Source organism: Mus caroli, unplaced genomic scaffold (assembly GCF_978045245.1).
Source record: "Mus caroli unplaced genomic scaffold, Mus_caroli_1 scaffold_16, whole genome shotgun sequence".
Taxonomy (NCBI): domain Eukaryota; kingdom Metazoa; phylum Chordata; class Mammalia; order Rodentia; family Muridae; genus Mus; species Mus caroli.
Genome location: NW_028227271.1, coordinates 21,332,584 through 21,349,525, shown reverse-complemented (window position 1 = coordinate 21,349,525; position 16,942 = coordinate 21,332,584). Strand labels below are relative to the sequence as shown.

Sequence of the window (16,942 nt, the reverse complement as noted above, 5' to 3'; positions counted from 1 at the left end):
CCACAATACCCAGTCCCTGGATGTATTCACATATGGTACAGGCCACAGTACTGAGCAGCCCTGTTTTCTTAGAGGAAGGCTAGATGCTCCTGGGCCCCTCTCCTAGCCTTCGTACAGTGCCAGTGGGGAGTAGTAGTAGGCAAGCCAGGCAGAATGAGAGAAGAACATCCTTTCTAGACAAACCAGTGGGCAGATGATACTGCCCAAGGCACTGCCTACATGGAAGCCATCCAAGAAAATCAGCAAGAGGAAAATCAGAGCCCTTCAAGGAAGCAGGAAACCTAAGTAGACCTAAGCCCTCTCCACAAATAAGGGGTCTGAGGTCCAGGATGAGGTCATGCCACATTCAGGGCTACTCAGTGTTATCAGTGGCTCATTTGCAATGGTGGGTGGGCCTTGCTGATCTCCAGGGCTCACACTCTAGCAAACTACTTCCCCCTGGTCTTGCCTGCAGAAACCAGAGATGTAGGTTCAGCCTCATCTAGAAAATGCCAAGTTTCTAGAGCCCTTCCCCTGCACTTTCAGCTCTGGGCTACCTATACCTTCATGCTGCCCTAACAGAGCTCTCTCTCAGGGCAGGGAGAGACCATTAAAGTAGGCTATTGGGCCATGCCTTCCCAGTTTACAGTTAAGTGCCATTATAACTCAGCACGATAACCACTCCCATTTCCTAGCTAGGGAAACTGAGGTTTGGAGGGATTATGCAGATACCTAGATATCCAGGCACTGAGCCTTCACTCTCCTGGACTGTCCTCTCTTCAAGCTGTTTCCAAGTGCCTGCTAGCCCAGGGAGCAAAGCTCTAAGATGGTTGGTCTGAGAAAATTAAGTCCTGTAACCTTCATCAGAGCCCTTCGATATGCTTGTTACTACCACCCCAGGACACCAAGACTCGAGGCACAAGACCAGTCTGAACAGAGACTAAATCTAAGCAGCCTGGCCTTAAGGCTTTGACCACCTTCTATGCTACCACTTTGGTCCAACCTAGGTCTGGGGAACTAGCCAGCCAGACTCAGTAGGAGCTTCAGGTCACCCCAGGGGTCCAGTTTGGAGATGCAGCTCCAGGAACCTGCCTCAAAACTCTCCAAATCACTTCCCTCAGAATTGTTGCCTCCAGCTCTGAAAGTAGCCTGTCTGGCCTAGGAATGCAGCACCGCCCCCCTTCCAACCCTGCCTCCCCCACCCCCACCCCCCCCCCGGGGTTAATCCTCGTGGGAAACAGAAGAAGGAGTGGAAAGTAAGAAAAGTCATACTAGTCTAAATTCAAGTGTAGAACCATCCACAAGTCCCCATACCCCAAGGCAGGGGCAGGCCGGAGCTGGCAGGAGCTGGCAAGATTCCGGAGAGTAGTCTTAAGACATAAGCATAGGGGCTGGAGCGATGGCTCAGCGGTTAAGAACACTGATTGCTCTTCCAGAGGTCCTGAGTTCAATTCCCAGCACCCACATGGTGGCCCACAACAAAACTTCGATGCCCTCTTCTGGTGTGTCTGGAGACAGCTACAGTGTACTCACATAAAATAAATACATCTTTAAACATATCTGAAGGGGAGCTTCAATGATATATGCATGGGTAACCAGCACGTCTGTCATCAGGGCAGGCTTGCTCTGCTCCCACTGTGAAAGAACCAGGTGCCTCTCTGCCTGTTCTCCTTTCCCTAACTTGCCTCTTATCCTGTGTAAGCTCTGCTCCTTTTCCCTTCTCCAGATACATCTGCCTCAGCCTGGCAGACTTCTACTCACTCTTCAAAGCCTTTAGCCACCTCCCCTATGAAGCCTCTCTTGATTGCCCTGTTGAATCTAATAAGGTATAAAGGGAGGCTTTGTTCATTTGTTTTGTTTTGATCTTGTCCCCAGGTTTCTGGCACCCTTAACAGCCACAACTGCCATTAGCTGAGCACCTACACTGTACTCAGTACCTACAGTCTCCTTAATCACTGTAACAAGTCTACAGGAAGAGATCACTGCCTTTTAAAGCAGCAGCTCTGACGCTTGCACAAGGTCAAACACCTAGAGCTTGTATTAAAGTAACAAAGAGCCAGGGAGGTCACTATTCCAGCTTGGCTCAGTCCAAGTGGGGGTGCCTGGAGAAAGGGGCCTCTAGGCGAGCTGTAAAGGAACAGACCATCTGTGGGTCTAGGCAAGGTAAAGATATCTAGCAGGGACCAGGGACTGGCCTGGTGCTCTTAACACCCCTGGTTATAATCTAGAGCCTAGAGCCTGGAACGGACCCTCTTTCATCCACACCTTCATTCCTTTTCCATCTGGCACACAGCTCCACAGAATAGCACAACACTGTAGGTCATCGGGGTGACTAAGCCCCAAGCCCAAGGCTGTGCATTTGGGCAGCTGTTCTTCATCCAGCCCCTGCTGCCCCAACTCAGTCCATGTCGTCCCTCATAACCAAGGCTGCAGTCCTGGCATAACAAGCGCCACTGGGAAAGTTCTCCTTTGGGTGTCTTTGCCAAAAGAACTGGACCTGTCTAGGACGGAAGTCGGGGGTTAACTATTTCATCTTCATGGTTCCACTTCATGAGGGATCTCCAAGTTACTCTGTTACCTTGAGTTCCAGACACAAGTCTTCCATGCTCAGCTTTGGATTGGGTGTCAGGAATTTACATGGGTTGCCCTAAAAGTCCCTGTGCTCAAGACTCTGTGCCCAAAAGTCTAACAGAGCTAGGCTACCAGTGTGGTCAGAACTCTAAGAGGGAACACAGGACCCAGGCCCTGGAAGAGAAACTGAGTCCAGAGGATTTAACAGGTCCAGGAGTGGGATCAGCCCTAGAGGAAGCAGTGTAGAAAGTGAGCACGCTAAGAGATCCAGAATGTGATAAACCATACCTCTGGCCATCTTTCCCTCACCTCCACTATAAAGGACTCTTAGCTTCGAGTCTCAGGCCAGAATTCTTGGGCCCCAGTGGGACCTGAGCACAGCCTAGCCCTGGTAAAACCCATTCCATGCATTCTCTTGAGAGCTGGCTTCAAGCAGAATGATCCCTTATGTCCACTGTACCTGCTGAACTCTGTGGCAGCCCAGAGCCTTGACCTGTGGCTGCCTCCTGCCCGAGAGAAGGCTCACACTTCCGGCCCACAAGGTCTAGCAGAAGAGGCAAGGCCCAGGACATTTGGCCAACATATGCTAACAGGTCAGGCCAGAACTGAAGCCAGGGGCGGTCATGGCAGGTTCACAGTCCCATCATAGTCATGGTCTGAGGGCTGTCTCTGGTCACTTTCAGTAAGCAGCTGTGGGCAGAAGCAGCCTTCGGAGATCTCAGGCCACCCAGGCTAAGGGAGGAACTAAGTGTGACTCTGGCCTGGGGCAGGGGGCCAAAGAGGAAAACAGATGACCTGGGGCAAAGACTTGGCGGCAGGGGAGGTGCCTGAGCCTCCTATGGAATGAGGAGGGACTGGAAAAACTAGGGAAGAGGGGACTCCTCCCGCCATGCCGGCCTGTCTATCTCCAGCTCTTCACTGTAAAATAAATGGAAGAAGCACACACCAGACAAAAAAAAAAAAAAGGGAGGAACAAATAAAATCCCAAACTGCCACCCACCTTGGTGGGTCTGGGCCAAGGCCTTGGCCTGGGTCACTTGCCTCTGCTTTTCCCAGGAAACCACTGGTGCCAAATTTGCATTTACCACAAACAGAGACAACACAATGTCATAATCCTTCTCCTGTCATTCTCCCCTCTCTGCCTCCTCCCACCTCAGACACACACGCTAACACAAAATGACGGCTCCCTCGATAGACTGAATGAGCGAAGCTCTGGATCTGCCTCCTAATTGTTGGCGTTTCTCCTCGGCCTGTGCTCTATGCCCATCGCCCAACTCGCAGCAGACCACCCACTGCCCCCTCCTTTGTCCCGCATTACCACTGACAAATGGCCTGCTGGAGGTGGAAGAATATGTCAGGAAATAATAGGGGGAGTCAGCCCCTGCCCCCTCCTAAAGCTTTCTGCACCTCACTGCTGGGGTCCCGGCCACAGAGGGCGGCTGGACCAGAGGGGACAGAGACAGTAACAAGGATCTGGCCCCTGAGATCCTGACCCGGGGCCTTGCCCTTCACGCCCCTGCTGCTGCGGCTGCACTCGACCAACAGCCCCGACCACCCCTCCTCTCGCGGCCGCCCTCCTGGGCACTGCTCTGAGCATCCCCCGCGCTCCCCTCCCTCCATCGCTCTTTATGGCAGTTTCAAAGCTGCAGCCGCCACTCGAGCAGCTGCGGCCTTTGATGGGGACAAGGCAGTGAAGGCCGCCCAGGAGGCCCCTGCCTGGCCTGTCCCTGGCCCGGTGGCCCCTGCACGCCCCCGGGGAGCCTGGGGCAGGCGCGGCGCAGCGCCCAGCGGGCACGCCTCACACGCCAGAGCAAACTTTCGCGACCGTGGGAGAGGCCCCGCGCACGCCGTTACCTTTGCAGCTGCATCCTCCCCTGGCACTTGCCCCAGACCCCTTGACAGCCCACAGCATGCAGGCCGGCAGGAAAACAACCCCCCGCGGAGGCAGGGAGGAAGGGAAAGCGAGAAACCGGAAAGAAAAAGGAAAGGGGGCAGTTTCTCCTCTCAGTCTCAGCCTCTTCACAGCTCCTCCTGCCCAAGCAAGCAAGTGAAGTCACAGGGCCGGGGCGGTGACATCAGCTGAGCCTCTGACATCACGGCCCCTGCCGGATCACACCTCTGCAGGGTGGAGATGGAGGAGCAGCAGGGAGGAGGAATGGGTGAGGGAGAGGAGTACCAGATCCCTCCTTCGCCCTTAACTGCAGAGAGCTAGTGCCAGTGTTGGGGGGGGGGCTGGCTAAGGGGAGGGGCGTGTGGCTCATCTCTAAAGAATACGTTTTATCTCTATAGATAGGGGCGATTATGTGTCTATTTATAATTGGCCCCAGAGTGGATGGCTTAAAAAGAGCCAATGCCCACCGCAGGTGGGGAATCAAAGCTTAGATCAAGGGCTGAAGGTAAGAATGCCTACTCACTCACAGTATGCCGACTATGCACTGGTGACCGGCATCTGCACCCTGGATAGTGCTCACAAAGGCCAAAGAGGATTCCATTATACCTGGTGAGCTCAGAGAGGGAAGAACCTTCCTGAGGCTGCACAGCAGGAAGACAGCCACACTTGGGAGCCAGGAGTCACTAAGGAGGCAGAGAGGGCTAGCACAGAGGCTGGAGAGCCAGCTGGGCAGCCTTTAGCATCTTGAGATTTCCCAGGCTATTGGGGGGTAGGTGGCATACCTAGGACAACACACACTCACACAAAGTGGGCGTCAGTAGCAGGAGAGAGCAATTCCAAGCTCCCCAGTCAGGGATGGCAGCAGAAGGGAGGTTGTCCTCCAACTGCACCTCTGCCTCTTACTATCCAAGTAGGTGGACTAGCTCCGAGCAATTAAGCCCCTACTATGTACAGACCTACTACTAGGTAAATCACAGTCCCTCTATTTAACCCCATGACAATGCCTGAGAAGTAAGACCCCTTCTTCATATTCAGAAAGGAAGACTAAGGGCCAGAAAGTGGCCCCCAGGGGGTCCAGCCCCTGGGACAGGGAACCACAGTCCTGTCTCTGGCTCACAGCGTCATGGTCATCATGTCATCACCGTGAACCTCCCGCTTAGGCGAGCCTTAGCCTACTGAGGCCTCCCCTGTCCAAATGTCTACTTCTGCTCCCTTTTGGCAATGGCCCCAATAGAACCCTGCAGGCCTGGCCCACCAACTCCAGAACAGCTCCATACCCTGTGCCACAGGACATCTGGGATGCCCGCTGGGTAATCTCGGCACACTTAGGCATCTGAGCTTCTTTGATGATGTTTGGTGACAGCCGACTGAGTGCCAGGTCCCAAGCCCCAATTACCTTCTTCTTAACATCTAAAAACTATTTCCATTCCTCCTGACATTGCTCGAATCCTGGAACCAGTGTGCCTGCTGTGTTCACCAGTGTGGCCACTGTGCTCTTTGTCCCAACCCTCCCCTACGCAAGGGCATCCGCGGTCAAAGTGCCTGCAAACAGTGAACACTTAAGAAACACACGCTGGCCCACAACTTTAATCCCAGCACTCTAGAGGCAGAGGCAGGTAGGTAGATCTCTGTGAGTTTGAGGCCAGCCTGGTCTACGTACGGAGTTCTAGACCAGCCAGGGTTACGGAGTGAGACCCTGTCTCAAAAAAAGAAAAGAAGAGAAAAGAAAAAAGAAAAGAAAGAATATACACTGAGGTACCTAGGCAAGGACAGCTGAAATCATGGATTGAAGAATTCTAATTCAACTTGGCAGGCACCTACATTAGACTGTCTGGCTTTAAACCTTGGCTTTTCTACTTCCTTCCTGTGAGATCTAAGGCAAGTGTTACTTCATTTCTCTCCGCCACACAGGCTCCACCTGTAAAATGGGAGGAAGACTAGAGCTTCCCTTTTAAGGTTTCAAGATGGCATGAGATAAGGGATGCAAAATACTCAGAAGGGTGCAAGCTTAGCTGGAGCCAGATCAAGGTTAGCTGCCTTAGTGACTATCTGATCAGGGCCAAGAAGGCATGTCTACATGGGGCAGTAGAAAGGGCGTGGTCACCAGAGGAACAGACTGGCCTCCCACAGAACTGTACCACCCCTTGCTTTCCCTTTGCTGAAGCTGGGTAGCCTTCTGCTTTCCTGAGACTCTGATTTCTGATAAGGAATATAAACAAAATGTCTATAGACACATGGCTAGCACTGAGTAAACGTGCAATAAGTAGACGCAGAGTCCCTGTAGTCCTCCAAAGCATGGAGACATGTACAATTCATAACTCAGCATGCGTGAGGTCACAAGCACAAGCAGAAGCACAGAGAAGGGACTTAGAAGGGAGAAAGATGGACTGAACACAAGGAAAGGCTTCCGGGAAGTGGTGGGGAGGGGAGGCGGGGGGGGGGGTGGGGGGGAAGCTGGGTCAGGACACCCAGTTCAGGAAAGGGAGGTGGGAGCAAATGTATGGACACGGTGGGGCCACCCGATCAAAGGCAAAGCTGATTGCTAAGATCACAGCTCTCAGGCACATTTGGGTGGCCAGACCCACCGCATTCCTTCTGGAGCTTTGCATCCAGTTGGGGAAATACAGGGGCTGATTTGGAGAGCACCAAGTTTCCATCCTGGGCATCCTGTTGATGATCAAGGTCAACATCACAGAAACAAGAACTGCCTTGAGAGGGATGCTAAAATCATCTTGTCCAACTGTTTTACAGATGAGCAACTTGAGGCCCAGAGGTCTGAACTGCATTACTCCAACTCACAGTTAATAAAGAACAGAGCCAGAATTTGACTCCAAGCTGATTGCAGAGCTAGTGTTTTTAACCAATTCACCCTCCTGCTTCTCCTGAGAGCACGCATCCATCCCCTGCTGTATGCATACACCCATTCTGCATGTGTAGACCATACGCCCATCTACCCGTCCTCTCTTCATGCACCTAGCTATCCATCATGCATCCAGCCACATATGTCTCTATCCCATCACACATGTGTGCCCATCAAGCCTATAATGCATGCGTGTACCAGTCTGAGGCACTATGCATGCATGCACCACCCAACTGCCCCATCCTTTATGCATCTATCCTATATCAGGTGTCCATATACTCATCCATCCCATTACACACATGCACCCACCTATTCATTCCATCATGCACGCAAGTACCAGCCTAAACCATTATGCATGCACGCATTCATGTATGCACCTACCTATTCCATCCATCCTATCACACATGCACACATGCATGCTTGCACCTGTCCAAACCATCAGAGGTGTGCTTCCACCCATCCCATCTGGTTATGTGCATGCCCTTCCATCACATCACACACGCATGCACCCATCCATCAGATCACACATGCATGCATGCACTGCTTATTTGAGCTCCTGCTGCTCCAGACACTGAGATGTCAACAGTGAACACAGAGCCAAGCCCACAGAGCTCTGTGCTGTACCCAGCTGCTTTAGAGCTCACTACAATTGGTCCTCCTGAAAAGCCTGGCTTGGAATTGAGCTGCTCAAGACCACAGACCACTCTACTGCTGGGAAACCACAAACCAAGCCCCTTTCAGGGGCCATTACATCGCTTGCATGGGAAAAGGAGAATGAAGACAATTGATCCAGTATCCACTTTCTGGACAGAATGATGAGTTGTGTGGAGGTCTCCAGTCTCAGTAACAACAACAACAAAAAGGATTTAGAAATGTTCGGTCCGAGGAGCTTGAAGCAATTGAATGAACAAGCATAGCATCTGAGTTCTGCCACCACAGGAGCTTCTGGCAAGTAGTTCCCTGAGCAAAGAGGACGTGGGCCAACTTTATGCACTGGGGCTCCCAGCCCTCTCTTTCTGAGAGCTGAACACCTACTCTGTCCCAGACTCACTGTGCTGTCCCAGCCCAAAAGGCCGGCAGGACTGTCCCATTTTCCAAACAAGAAAACTGAGGCTCAGAGAAAGGAAGTCTTGTTGGTGGTCAACACAGGTCTGGCTGGCTCTGAAGACTGACCCTCAACACCAAAGATTCAGCTTAGCTTTGGACAGATATTGCTTCTCTACTTTCCTCGCCTCTAAATCGAGCACTGGGAACAGGGAAGGCACTCACTGAGGCTATCTGACTTTCTCTTGACCCGCACCCCTCCAGCTTTAACCCTGCCCAAAATTAGACTATAAAACTGTCGGGAATGAAGCTCATAAAACAGGAATCAATGTCCTGGCTGGGGAGATAATTACTTTATACCCATTTTACAGATGAGGCCATAGATCATGATCTATAAGATAATCAGTACACTCTTCCAAGGTTCCTGTAACAGATCTGTCATTGCCAGCAGAAGAATGGATGGCTGTTACAGCCAGGTTTTCTGTAGTGCTATTCATGGTGATCCCCAACACTGGGTAGCACACCGCCACTCCTGAAGAAATGCTCACTGCCAGTTTCCTCCTCCATGAAATGCGAAAGGAACAGTTCTTAAAAGAATGCATGCACCCTATTTTACAGATAAAGTAACAGAAGCCAGGAAGGGGGGCATTAAGTACGCAGGAAAGCTGCAACCCAGGATTTGTGACCCGGAACATAATATTAAGAAAAAAGGCTGGGGTGTCGGTGGGCTGCAAATTTGAATGGCACACTTCTGCGGACTGGCAGTCTGCCAAGAGCCGCAAACATGGGGTGTTCTGCTCACCCAGGGCCATCAAGAGCCTGCAGCCTTCCCTGGGCACAGCTGCTACCCTGGCAGACCCCTAAAAAGCCCCCCAAAGAATCTCTGCGCTCCAGAGCTCTTTTCTCATTCCAAACATGCCAGAGCCCCGCGGACCCCGGAGGCTGCTACTTAGCGCCAGATTAATCACACCGAATTCTCCATCCAGATATTGCGTGCAGGCCGAACTCCCACCGCTAATCGCCGTAATATTCTCCTCGGCGTGTGCAGGCGGCCGGGGCGATGTTCCAGGAATATTAATTCTCCACAGCCGGCTCACTCCCGCCGCACGCATGCGCCCCCTGCACTGCTGGCTGCTGGTAGGGGAGCAGGCCTGGCCATGGGATCAGGAGCCTGGGGGAAGTAGCGCCAGACCCCAGCCCTCCATGGGAACCACACTGGCCAAACAAGAACCATGGGCCAAAGCCTAGCCAAGGTTTAGAATCAAATTAGAGTACTGGTGGCTCCTGCCTGTGGGACGGTTGGCCCCCAATACTGCTTCTCCCCTTAGTACTGACCCCTGGCCTCCTGCCCCAGAACCTGCACCTTCAGGAAGCTTAGAGCCCCCAAGAAGGCACACAGTATAGTTCCCTGATGTCCTCTCAACACAGCATTGCTTTGACAAATGGGCATCCAGGGATCAGCTAATCCTGGCCAAAAAAAAAAAGCACACATACAAAAAGGAATACAAATCTTTCATCTGCTTGAAATATAAAAGCGTGGGTGGCAGTGGAGACTCTGGCGATGGAAGTCTGTGCTCAGCTATGGGGCTAACCTAGACCTGGAGGGGGCAGGCTGGGTCTATGGAAGCCATGACTGACTGCTGGTCTTTGCTTACACCAAAACTACAGTGTAACTGGTAATGTCAGAAGCTGAGGAAGGAGAGAACTGGAGGGAACTGGAGAGAACTGGAGTAGAAGGCTTGTAGCCCCTGAACTGTCCTTAAGGAAAAGAAACACTCTCCTGTCCCTGCTGACTGGTTTTGAGGAAGCACTGAACACTGAATGTCCTCTCTGAGATATGAGGCACTAGCCTGTCTGTAAAGAGTTCCTGGTCCAAAGTGGGGCTCAGCATCCCAGCAGTCCTGGGGACACTAGGCAGGCCTTCTGCCCACCCAGAGCACTGCTAGGAAAAAGCCACATCTTCAGGTGTTTAAATCTCAAATCAACCATGGGATGCAGCTTCAGGATATCCATTTACAAACAAGGAAACACATAAGACAGCTAAGTGTCCCAATCAGATAAGCCTTCAGGCCACCAGAACTTGAATCCAGGCTCTCCTCTTCAGCAGGCTCTGTGACTCCATTTCCTCTCCCTCCCACCCCCCATGAAGTGACCTTTAAGGTCCGTCCAGTCCACTGTGGCCAGCAGCCGAATGGGATACAGAGAGGGGCTGGGCAGGTGTCAGCAGACCCGGGACATCCACAGAGCCAAGTCATCTGAACCAGTCCCTGCTTCCCACAACCTGGTCCAGGCCAGATGAAGGTGGGGCCCTGGGTCCACTGGATGGAGGAGCCTCTTGAACCTGACTGCAACTCTGGCCCAGCACTGGGAGTCAGAGACAGAGCCTGTAAGAACACAGGGATGTGGGCCAGTTCACAAGAAGCCAGCGGCGAGGCTGCTTGAGGGGCTGGGGGCTCAACTCAGTTCCTTCCCAGTACAGATCAGAACTGGAGTTTAGGACGAAAGCTGACCTGCAGGACAAGCCCCAGCGCCGAGGCTCCTCCCCAACATCCAGCAAAGGCCCAGCTGAAGGACAGCAGTTGACCCCCTGACCCTAAGGGCCCTTAAGTTTTGTCTGGCACCTCTCACATACATATGTCTCATGAACACATGAAAGCCAAAAGCCTTTTCTCCATTTCTCAGAAAAGAAAGCTGAGGCTTAGAAACAGACTCAAGCACAGGCCCCTCTCACATGCCGAATGGCCATAACTTCACAAGGTTTAGGTAAATGGCCCCAGTTCCCAAGGAGTCCATCCTGGTGCCACAGGTAGCAGGAGGGAATATCCTATGGTTTCCAGGTTCAGACTTCCAGATCCAGACCTGTGCGTTTGTGCCAGCCCTACCCAAGGCTCTGGTGGTAACCAAAGATGCATAAAAGGACCTCTCTCCCTTCTCTTGTCCTGGGGTCTTCCTGCTTTGGACACCAGGAATCTGAAGCAGAGATAGGACTCAGCTGGCTCCCAGCAGACACTTTGAGACCAACGACACAACTAGTGCTCATCTCTGCCTTCTAGGAGGGGACATCCCAGCCTGTCAGCTGTAACCAAGTGGGCAATAGGACCCCAGGCAATGAACAGCAAGTCCCACGAGGTTTCCCAGGAGGAAGGCTTAGACAGGGACCTAGAGGGTCAAGAGACTCATTCAAGTTTCAAAGCACCGCACAGAAGACACGGGAGAAAACAAGGCTCACGGGAGATTCTTAGGCCTCCTACATCCAGGCCAATCCCTTCTGCATCTCTGGCCATGGCAGGTCCAGTGCCACGAGAGCCCTACTCTGTGTGACTGCAGATGTCACAGACACAGGGTTAACCCATCCCTTCACTTTCAGTCTTGACTCCAGATCTCACATCCTCTTAAGTCAGGTACTTCTCAAAAGGAATGGCAGGGTGTGCAACTTATAGGGAGAGCAAGGGGAGAGGGGCAGGGATCCAGGCCTAGCTATGGAGCAAAGCAGGAGAGCAAGGCAGTGGTGGGACATAGCCTAAACGGAAGAGGGGCCCAATCTCCAAGAGATAACTTCCTGGTCAGGCCCAAGAACCGCAGCTGGCAGACAGTGGTCTTCCCGGAAGATTCCACGGTTTATGCCCCTCTGGCCCCTGGGTCAAAGGAAAGACCCATATCTGAACCAACCTCCTACTTACTCCTGGCTGACTCAACAAAGCACTTTACTGCCCCAAGCCTCAGTTAGTTCATCTGAAATGTGGAGTGAGAATGATTAGTCACAAAGTGAAAAATGCAGAAGGGACGACTGTTGGTTCCTCCCCAGGAACTGTACCTCTCCAGGGGAATGAGAACTGGGCCTGTCCTGAACAAGAGACCACATCCTCGATTTCATTTATTGATCCTGACAGCCTTGGAGAGGGAGAGACTGCTGCCCTATATTCACAAGTGTGAATCTGAAGGCAGATAGGTGAGGGGCTGGCCCAAGATCAAAGCTACATATCCCACATGGACCTTACCTGGTTGTAAAAGGTTATTTGCCAGCTATGGAAAGAAGTGGACAAAGAGGTCAGGGGCACCTCAAACCAGCTCTCTGACCAATCCTAGACTGAAGTCCTGGCCTGTAGAAACAAGAGGTCTAGACCATACCTCCCAGCCCGGAAAGAAAAAAAGTCTCCTACCCCATCCCCAGGAGAGTCAGAGTCGGAAGCCATCTTGGCTCTGAAGGGAGCTTTTTTGTTTGATTGGTTTTGTTTTTTACATCTAGGAGCAGGAAGGGCCTGAACAGTGGGCACATGTGGCAAGGTAAGCCTCTGGGTAGAGAAGGGCCCTGCTACCTGCTCCCCTCCTGCCCCTCCTGTCACCCGCAGTGCAGTGCAACCATGTAACTGTCTAGCCCCAGCACCGCGTGCGCACAAGCAGGCACCTGCCAATCTCAGCCCACGGCCTCCGCCCAGCCCCCCTCTCCCGGAGGACAGATAATTCTCTCGCTCTCCCAGCCTGACAAAATAACTAATGCTAACTCAATAAAGTCCCCCTTGAAGGTTTTTAATTACCAGACTGTGCCGAAGACTAAAGACTCCAGGAGCAGGAGGGGGGCTGCCGAGGCTGATGGGGAGATGGGCGTGGCAGAGACTGGACCCAAGGAGTGGTAAAGTGCCCTCCCTCTAACTAGGGGAGAGGGCAGGGCCAGGCCGGTGCTGTCCAGGGTGCTGGACCCAACAGTCACAGGATTTAGAATTCCTACTGGCAACAGCAGCCAGGGAGGGAGGCTCAGTGAGGCTCCTGGCTGACTTTGCTGATTTGTCTTTGAGCTTCGTAGCCAACCACACAGTGGACACATCCCCAGTGAACTGAGAATGCCCTGAGCCAGCAGTCATCAGCAAGCCTTCACGGTCCAGTTTCACAGAGTCTGGCAGCCCACAGACAGAATACCGACCTGTGATATGGGATGAAGGAGTGCACAAAGGTGGCTGTCAAAATAGTGTCCTCTGTGCTAACCATAGCTCCAGGCAGGGGGATGTGCTTGGGACACAGGAGGGACCAAGGCTGTCCAAAGGGGCTAAGAAGAGCCTAAAGGAGAGCCTAAGACATCACCCACCACAGATATTCAAAAGACCAAATAATAATGCCCTACTGTCATGAGGAGATAAGTTGGGGGTAGGCCAGAGTGGGAGGGAGTACCAGCTGGCAACAACGCACCCCCCACCCCCAACTATAGACAAGAGCAAACAAAGATAACATCCAAAGTGAAGCTCCCAGCTTCCTTCACCCTAGCACAATACCAAACTCCTCTCTTACCACAGCCTACCTGTGAGCCACCCATGAGACAGGCCATAAGGCTTAAACTGGTCCCATTTTCTGGATGTGAACACAGAGGCTCCATGGACCCTTTGCCCAAGCCATGCTCTTTCTACTGCATCTTTCAAAGATCTGCTCTTTTCTGTGTTCTGCAGAGGTATCGCTGTAGGGGCAGTGCAGAGAGCCGGTGCAGCGGCGTTCAGCTCCCAGGGGCTTCAAGGGGGTGCTGGGAAGCCCCAACACCCAGCCCTAACTGGAGTCTTCTGGCTGGGATCACAGCCCTACGACGACGGAGCTGCTGCCCACCAGCCGGCCCCTTGGCATCCAGCCCTGGATGGCAGCCAGCTGGGAGAGGAAGCAGCTTGGCTGGCCGCCAGTTCACAGTGCCTGAGCTGTCAGCCGGGAGGCAGGCCAGGCAGGACTGAGACCCCCTGCCCCTGAACAGAGCCCTGGCCAGGCCACCAGGATAGGGCCAAGCTCCTCCTCCCATCAAGAGATTCAAGGGGGCCCTGTCATTGCCAGCCCTGAGCAGGGAGCAGGAGACGTAATCTTGCTGGGTCCCCATTTATTCAGCTTAGCTTTGTACAAACGATGACTGTTGTGGAAGCGGCACGTGGAGCAGGAGATTTTCAAGTCAAATAATAATAAAAACAGGAACAACTACAGCTGACACTGAGCAAGCACTCAGTCAGCACCGGGTGCCCCTGCACAAACTCCCCCGGGAGGGAGATACTAGCGCTATCAGACGCAGCGGGCTGAGCTCAGAAAGGGGCAATAACTCACCTACAGCCACACAGCATGCTGGAAGGGCTTGGGGCTGGATCAGTCCTGATGCTCCCCTGGCTTAAGCAGAGCTAGATGCCTGGGACAGGGCAGAAACTCATGCATCTGTTGAGTGTGGAGTTCAAGACTGGCCACGAGAGGATGCAGAGATAACCTCTCAGCCTGCCTGCTTCTGTCTGCTCAAAGCACCAAGAGTAGGGCTGGAGTGATGACCCAGAGGTTAAGGGCACATATTGCTCTTCCAGAGGACTTGCATTCCCAGCTTGTAATTGCCTGGGACTACAGCTCAGGGACTCCAACGCCCTCTTCTGGCCTCCTGGGGCACTGCATTCACATGTGCAGATCCATCCTCAGACATTTACATAGACACATCATTATTCAAAATTATATATACATATTAAAAGCGCTGGGGGCATCCCACCATCTCTTCCCACCCCTATTCCATCAAACGTTCCTTCAGGCTATGGTCTGCACTAGCTCTATTTCCACATGCCCAGGCAGGGAGCGCTAGTGACTCACCCACAGCCGCACAGGTGAGGCACAAACCATGGCTCCTACCACTCCTCTCATCAGCGTCCCAACATCACAGGAAGGCCCAGAACCACACTACTGGGCTCCCAAAATTCTTAACCCGGGAGGCTAAAGGGGTAGCTGGGATACAGGACAGGCAGCGCTGACTGAAGGAGTTCCTCTGGAGAGAGGCTGTCTTCACCTAAGACTGGATCACTGTGGGCTATCAGATAACCACTAAGAAGGCAGGCACCCCAGGGAAAGCAGGAGCAGGCCAGTGTCACTCAGCAGGGCACGGAAGGGACACGGAAGAAAGGTGCTTCTGGTGACCTTATGTCTGGAGGGGCTTGGGCTCTACTGAAGCCCACCCTGAACAGTCCCTGGAAGCAGAGGGCTGGTCTGCTAAGGAATCTTGGCACCTCTTTGATCCTGTAGTGCTGGTGCTAGAGAGGGCTGGCGGGATAATATGCTCCTCTCCCTTATGAATGGCCAGGTGCATAGTAGTCTTGCCAGCTGGTAAGGTGCCAGCTTGGCCCTAATCACTTATCTCTGCACTCGCCTTCCAGAGCTTGTCCTCCAGAAGGGCAGATTCAGCCATAGAAGATGAAGCAGGGCTATGCTAGATCTTGGGGCCAGGTTAGTGGATGGCCCTTCTCCCGGGCATCCAGAGAGCACCTCTGCAGCTGCTGAGGGAGGACTGAGAGAGATAGAGCAGGGAAGCCCCAGCATGATACCAGTACAGACAAGGCTATGGTGCTGCAGTGTCCTACCCTGGAGACAGTAAATGACAACAGCAGCGAGCAGACAGATGCTAAGTCTATGTACCCTGCCCCCTGGGCCTGGAAGAATTTACCAGAGAAGCTGTGAGAGGACCTGAGAGGTGGCAGGCAGACATTATGAACTCCTAGAAACTGAGAACCTTACCTCTCACTGAAGGAGAGCAGGACAGGGGTGTGGTCCTTTGAGAGTGCACATATACTGGCCTCTCCCTAACCTCATCTTTATCGGCCTCTTTCCCCACATCAACTCAGCATCTGCACCCCATACACACCCCACACTCCTCTTGCTAATCTTCAGGTCAGCTTTAGATGCTCTAGGGCCTCTGTTTCCCACGGGGACAATAGGGAGACTGCCCTGAACTGAGGGGAGGCCCTCAAATCTTCACAGAAATAACTGCAGGCTGGGAGGAGTGGGTCATTTAGGAACTCCGTGGTCCTGGGATAGTGGGCAGAGATGCCATTCTTCCTGGGAGTCCACACCAAGCCAACTCACAAGTCCATTTTTTCTCCCAGACATCAATTGGTCAACCTCTGCACTTCTCCCCAATGGTGGGGTTCCCTCCCTCCATCAGGATCTAGCTGGGCCAAAGCCAGGGAAATAGCTGATACCTGGAGCGGGAGAGAATAGCAGGGGAGGAGGAAGTGGAGGGGAGAGGGAGGTGGGAAAGAGAGGAGGAGGAAGTAGAGGGAAGAGGGAGGTGGGAAAGAGGAGGAGGAAGTGGAGGGAGGGGTGAGGGAGGAGGGAAAGAAGAGGGGTAGGAGGGAAAAGTGGAGGGGGCAGATGGAGAGAACAGTGGAAAGGGAGTGGGGAAAGGGGGCGGGGAGGGAGGGACTCGTGGGGGAGGGGCGGTCTACAATCACTGCAACATCAAAGCCTTGCCCGCCGCAGAGCAGAGTCACGTGCAACCTCGTTCCTTGCGTTCCTTAGCTGGGAGAAGCCGCTGGGCCTGGGGCTGCTGAAGGAATTTTAAAACGAGGCAGATTGTCTAGAACGGGGAGTGGAGGAGATGAATGGAGTTTTATCTCTAAGTAAGGGATGAGAGACAGATTTGGAAACCTGTCCCCTGCAGCAGCAGAAGCCCAAAGGGCCCCTGCTCAGTGGCTGGGTAGGGGGCCAAGAGCAAGGACCACCCAACTCCTCTGGTAAATGGAGATTCTGGACAGCCCGGCCTGGTTGAGAGAAGCTAGAAATCTGGCTTTCATTTAAAAAGCTTCCTCCTTTTAATATTGGCTCAAGTTTAAAAG

At 53.0% G+C, this 16,942-nt stretch overlaps 1 protein-coding gene across 3 annotated transcripts in view; it reads right to left on the bottom strand.

The window, feature by feature from the left end:
* Tcf20 (transcription factor 20) overlaps nucleotides 1–16,942 on the bottom strand; it is a 179,032-nt gene that overhangs the window by 99,446 nt on the left and 62,644 nt on the right. The window contains exon 1 of one of the 3 annotated variants that reach the window (XM_029470175.2): nucleotides 4,405–4,425. The exons of the other annotated variants lie outside the window; for them this stretch is intronic. The gene's annotated coding sequence lies outside the window, so the exon portion shown is untranslated. Of the gene's footprint in view, nucleotides 1–4,404; nucleotides 4,426–16,942 lie in introns of those variants that run through there. 3 annotated transcript variants of the gene reach the window in all.